Raw genomic sequence first — 6,997 nt, forward strand, 5'->3', positions numbered from 1 at the left:
CTGACGCTCGCGCGCACTGCATGACGCAGACAGCGCCTAATCGACGTTAATCGGATCCCGAGGATTACCGAAATACCTTAGGATAGAGAGAAACAAGTCTGGGGCCTGTCTGCTTGGGTCATATGAGAATATTAACGACTATCTAGAATAGCAGCTGCTGATGTTTACTGGCTCACTGACTCAGCAAAATGGCTGACTTGGTCCAGCGACTGCATTTGGAATGTACACCTGTCACATTGCGAATACCAGTACATCAGTACCCAAAATGATTTACTCGAAAAGTTGACACTCTAAGTAGTTTATAAAGCCCCGAGATATCTATTGCAGGTTTCCGACAAATGACAGAACTCACACGAACGGGTATACGCCGTATTATCAAAACCTTTTATCTACCGAAATACTAAACTTCTTTATTAAATAATATTTATAGCAAATCAGGAACAGTGCTAAAGTAGGACCAATATGAGTGATATATTTCCCACAGTAAACTGCGATTTTCCCATTAATGAAAGCCAGATCTTTTGATGCAATTTATCTTTTCTCTACCTTTCAAGTGACGTTCATTTGACGGCGGAGGTTAAACTCTGGCTGTTTTGCTCTTCGTATTTAACATATTTGCGCCTTTTTTACTCTCCCTACAACCTTGAATTTAGAAGCCTAAAACCATAATAATATCCATTAACACATTTCTAAAAGAAAAAGCTTCTCTGCAAACCTCAATGATATCTTATCACTACTCATCAGTCTCTTTTGCAGAGCACTCGCATGCCATAGATAGTCTTGTTGTTGTTGTTGTTGTTGTTGCCGTTGTGTCTTCAGTCCAAAGACTGTGTTGATGAAGCTCTCCATGCTACTCTGTGCTATGCAAACATCTGCACCTCCTCCAAATAACTACTCAACCTACATGCATTTGAATCTGCTTACTTTGTTCATCCTTTGGTCTCCCGCCACAGTTTTTTCCAACCACACTTTCCTCTAATATTAAACCGATGATTCCCTGATGTCTTAGAATGTTTAATGTCAAACAGTGTCTTCTTCCAGTCAAGTTTTACGTTGTAAAAGCTTCCACTCTCTTTCTTGTCTGAATTGCTTGTCGTCCAGGTTTCACTTCCGTACACGGCCACATGCCAGTCAAATAACTTCAGAAAAAAACATCCTAACAAGACAGTTTATATTCGGTGTTAACGAATTTCTCTTCTTCTGAAACAGTTTCCTTACCATTGGCGGTCTATATTTTGTTCTCTCTCTACTTGAGCCATAATCAACTATTTTACTGCCAAAACAGCAAAATACATCTACTACATTTAGTCTCTCATTTGCAATCTGACTCCCGAACCTTCACCTGTTCCAGTTTGACAGTATCCCATTACCTTTATTTTGCTTCTGTTGTTCGTGTTATGTACTCCTTTCAAGACAAATGTCCAACCCATTCAGGTGCTCCTTGAAATTCTTTGCTGTCTCTAACAGATATTCCTTCTCCCTGAACTTAAATTTCTCCACCTAACTTTTTCCTATTTTTTCCGGTCGTGTGCATACAGCCATATCAATAGCGCTATGTCATTTATTAAGACACGAAGGTCAACAAAACTCAATACCCAGTCCCCTAGCGGAGAAATTCTCCGACCGGGCTAGGAGGAATCGAACCTGGGCTCCTTCAGTTAGCAATCCTCCGCGCCAACCCACAACTACCGAGGCCGACTTTTGCTTCTTTATCGCTTGCTCAACGGACGGATAGTACAGTAACATATTTAACTTCTCACGGTCGGGGTGTTTTACAAACATCATATTCGCCGTTGACTGTAGAAATAATTTATTTCACAATTTAAATTTCGGCCTTTGGCCAATTTTAAGTAGTACTCGATAAACTAAAAGACTAAAAAAAATGAAGCACAGAGCGCACAGACAGAACTCCACAAACATGTCATGTAGACAGCAGTATGTTACAAAAATTGAAAATAATAGGCTACATAACTTATAAGTTCTTTCAGCACATGTCGACTTTAAAATCCTCCGACATGTCATCGTCAAAAATAAGCCTTTTCACTGAAGAAATACCGTAACGTCAGGCGACTGCAAAGCTATTTGTAATGTGACATGCTGGAAATTTCGTGAAATGTTGCTAATGTTAACACCCATCACATAAATCGTTAGCAATCAATGTTCTAACACACTGTTTACATGTGAAGTAAGGCCATTGGCACGAAAGACATTCACAAGTCTGACTGTTTGGACTCTAGTGAGAGATAATACATTCCAGCGATATGAACATTCTCGAAGAAATAGAAATTTATAGCTACATTAAAAATTAACCTGGTGACTTACTTAATGACCAGTCTTGTTTAAGAAACAGAAGATTTCTATATAATTTCCAGACTATTTTATGTGCAACTGACAGAAAGTAACTTGACATAAGGACGTGTTATCTTTCCCATCAGATGCGTGTTTGCTGGCCTAAAATTCTATACAGAAATGGTTGTGCTTGATTTCATAATATGTCCGGTGCTTACGAAGCTTTTATTCAGTAAGATATGCGCTACTGCTTTTTATTTTCATCTTTATTTATCTTTATAATCTCTTAAGTGATATATGTTACCAGCTCTTCATAAATGCTATGTAACAAATTTTATCAGTGCTCCCGATGTTTTCTTTTGTATTGCAAGTTTTATAAATTGTAACGAGGAATGATTAAGTGCACTACTATACATTTTATTTTAGTAAATTAATTTTATCTTTTACATTTCATTTTGTCCTTAAGAGATTATCTTGTCATATCTAATTTATTTTGGCAGAGCATCATGCTAGTGCGTAATTACTTTTTACAATTTTATCGAAAGCATTTTAAGCACTTTGGAATTTATTGTTTTATATACATATGTTTTTACACATCTACATTCCGCGTATGAGGATTTGGTAAGAAGACTTAGCCTGTATTTACGAGGCAGTGTCTTCTGATTTATTGTCAAAATTTGTAGCGCTTCATTGTTGGCTGTATCACTAGCGTTTATTTTGAGCTTTCTGTGTTTTTTCACCAGTTGCAATCTACGCATAAACAAAGTAATTTTTAAGATTCCTGTTGCCACTTTCTGTATGAGTACTCAAGTCAGTGAGAGATCTTTAGAACCGATAACATATGTAATTTTACGCTACTTTATTATACTCATAAATAAATTTTCCCATCCTGTCCACTGGCGCCTTATGACTAAATCATCACCTAGAAAGCAATACATTGTCAACAGATCTAAAAAGATGTTATGTTATGAAGCTTACAGTTGTTATCGCTGGATTGTAATATCTCTGATTATTACACATACAGTCTGACTTGTGAATGTACTCGCGTGCCAACGGCCGTAGTTCACCTGGAAGTATACTGTTAGAACATTTATTTTTAACGGTTTGTGTGAAGGTCGTTAATATTGGTAATATTTCACTTTATTTCCATCATTTCACGATGTACAGGGCTTCAGTCTCGTCTGATGTTACGGTATTTGTACAGTGAAAAGGCTTATTTGTGATAAGGGTGTGTCGGAGGATTTTAAACTCGACTTGTGCTGAAGCGAAATGTAAGTGATGTATTATTTTCACTATTTTTCTAATGAACTACTGTCTACGTGACATGTTTGTGTAGTTCTGTATGTACACTCTATACTTCATTTTCATATTATTCTAGTTTTTTTTCAGTACCACTTACAAATGGCTCAAAGGCCGAAACGGCAATTGTGAAATAAATAATTTCTACAGTCAACGGCGATTATGGTCTTTGGTTCTGTGTCTCGGTGTATAAAACATTCGATCATAAACATACACAAAAATATGCATCTCAATTCATAGCATAATTTTTCACAAACTATCTGTGGTTTAAAAGTGGTATCAGAAATATTTGAGGTGCACATAGTGTATCACGTGCTTTTTGTAGACTCATTCATTCGGAGTGCTGAGTACGGCCGCTAGCAGGAGAGAATTGAATTCGCTGTGTCAGCGACAGAAGTGTAATGCTTAAAGCAAAATTTGTTTTTTAGTAAAGAATTTATATACTTCGCCAATTTTAGACTGTGTGCTCTTTAAAAAAAAGTGAAGTACAAGTACTCGTCTTCTTTACCTATGCGTCTAAGCCACTGGACGATCAAGTCAGATAATTAGTGTGCTCTTGAGAAATCTTTTGGAATAATAAGAAATTTAATTGTTATTCTGGAACATTACATGTAACTCTGTGACCCTCTAAACGAAGAAATCTTTTAATGTGTGTTTTAGCCTATTAAATTAGTTGTGAGTGGTCCCTCGGGTGACGCAATTATGGCGACAAAATTGCGCTATCTTGTTTCCATATTACAACGTATATAACTCGAGTCGGTAGTTTACCGTTTGAACGAAGTCAGATCATCATTGATATTTTCTTCCAAGTTATTTATTTGCATTGAAACCTAACACAAAATATAGTAGCCGCGCGGAATGGCCGCGTGGTTAGGGGCGTCATGTCACGAATTGCGCCGCCTCTCCCACCAGAGGTTCGAGTCTTCCCTCAGGCATGGTGGTGTGTGTTGTTCTTAGCATAAGTTAGTTTAAGTAGTGTGTAAGTCAAGGGACCGATGACGTCAGCAGTTTGGTCCCACAGGAATTCACACACATTTCTACAAGACATAGTTTTGTATCACCAAGCCCCCCCACCTTCCAACAACGACTTCTGAGCCTAATGCTTTAGGTTCACAAAGAGAACAGATATTTAATTGCTTTAAAGTGATACACGGAACAGGAGAATTTTCTTTGCTCTCAAGTAATGAATCCTAAAGCCTAAGCATTCGTATGTTTGCATCATTCTCTTTTTGTTGTTAATGTGATCCTACCTTCCTTCGTGAACATTTTATTTTGTTACTTTAAAACGTTTACAATATCCTCACAAGTCGGAAGGAGATAGTATTACAATGTGCATCTATGGATATACATTAACTCTCTCAGAGTTAATAGGATCACGGCAGAGAAACGTGAAAGAGAGTGATATTCCAGCCCTAACACCCAAACCTGAAAAGATGTCAACGCCCACAACTCCAGCGCCACGTTCTTTGTCATCAGGTTGTTTGAATCCTTGTCAGCTACTGAGCATCTCGTTACCAACAGATCTGTTATTTAATAACTCCGTAGATACAGTGGTTACAGGATTAAGAAGTCTTTTACAAAATATGGTTCACATATACTAACTATTTAATGAAATATTGTAAAAATTAACTTTCCTGTCGTACTGCAGTGGGTATTGCTACCCCACAGCCTTCCTGAGTAAGGCTAACCGGTAATTCCCACCCTTTTGTGACACCTACAATCCATTAGACAATAACTATTCGCACAAATTTAAGGAGAAATCAGTTACACAAAATACTGACGACCTCCATCCACTGAACTGCTTTCCTAGATATCGCTCACACTGCTGCAACTATATTTCACTTTTTTTTAAGAAAATGTAATTTTGAAAGCAGCGTCAGTTGTTATATAATAACGTCTTAATTATGAGAGACAGTTTAGATATGTTCTGTTCTTCATCTGCACGATATAATTGCTACAGTAGTATTTGCTACAATGGTAACTACAGCGTGACTTGTCTCCAAAGGTAGTGTTATTATCCGCTAAGTGATGGCCACTATATATCCTCCTAGTTAAGGGCCCCCATATTTAATTGTATAGAGCTATGCTGCCAGACTCAGTCAACGTAGAAGTTTAGGTTTTTATTTTATAACGAGGTATCGTGCCCAGAAAGCTTTTGTGTTAAGTGGCCCCCATATTGTCCAAAAAAGTGACATTGCCAGGACGGCCTGTCTTTCACAGTAATGCCAAAGTCTCATTATTCCAATGCCGGTCCCTTCTCCTATTTTCCCGCTTAGAAAATCTTGTAAGCGCCATTATAACCCCAAACAACATTTGGCATACTGTTACAGCCGATCCCGTTCGCCGGCAAGGCAAAGTTCTGTCAGTAATCCCAACCTTGACAATATTCGACTAAATAATTCCCTCCTGCAATCCTAAACCATAGAATCACCTCTTGCCAGTTAATTCTTCGTCCATATTATCTCATCCGAAGTACTTCCCTGAAGCCGAGCATTAAATCTGAGATCTCCACGAACCGGACCTCAGCGGCACCAACAACAGCAACATAGCTAACAACGTAATCACCACCACATCATCATAGAACAGGGACTGGTATGGCTGAAGAAGTCACATTCAGACAATAAGCTTGATCCAACGGAACAACGAATGCTACATTCTTTTTAAAAGAAAAAGAATACAGAGAACAGAACAGCTAGTTTTGATTTCCTCCTCGTACCCTTGAACGATCGCTATATTCTTTTTCCCCCTCTGTCTCCGTTGCCTCTCTAATTCTTTTACCTTACCAGTAATGTCCATTATAAACAGAATCGTCAATTTCTTCTACACTTTGTGTGTATGTATTGTGAAGTAATGAACTAATTCCTGTTCAAACGTTCATTTTCATTGAATTTTGTCCGTAAGTAAAGTTGCGCAAGGGAGTGAGTGTTTATAGGAAAAAAATCTCATAACTTACTTACCCATTGCTATATCATCAAATGTTTTTATGCAGTGGAATGTCCTGTCTCTTAACGACATCCGAGAACTCCCGATCAGGGCACTGCGATTATGTGAAGGTCATTAACTTTTACAACTAAACCTTTCGAAAAAAACAGGGTGAGAAATATGCTAAATATGACTGGCATGATTCCAGCATTGTTCCACTGTTATAGACACGTAAATACCGGAAACTGTTACGCCACCAGAGTTGACCTTCACATGCGGCAAACTTCCAGCTTCTTTTCTGACATATCTCAACCTGACATGACGTCACACACCACTCTCACCCAACCCCCCCCCCCCCTCTCTCTCTCTCTCTCTCTCTCTCTCTCTCTCTCTCGCTGTCTAGATCTCTCTCAATATGTTTTCGTGGTTGTACTCTGTGATGCTGAAATTTACAGGCACTCATCTATCCCTGCCATCCTCCATAATG

The sequence above is a fragment of the Schistocerca piceifrons genome, chromosome 2 (assembly GCF_021461385.2).
Source record: "Schistocerca piceifrons isolate TAMUIC-IGC-003096 chromosome 2, iqSchPice1.1, whole genome shotgun sequence".
Taxonomy (NCBI): Eukaryota; Metazoa; Arthropoda; class Insecta; order Orthoptera; family Acrididae; genus Schistocerca; species Schistocerca piceifrons.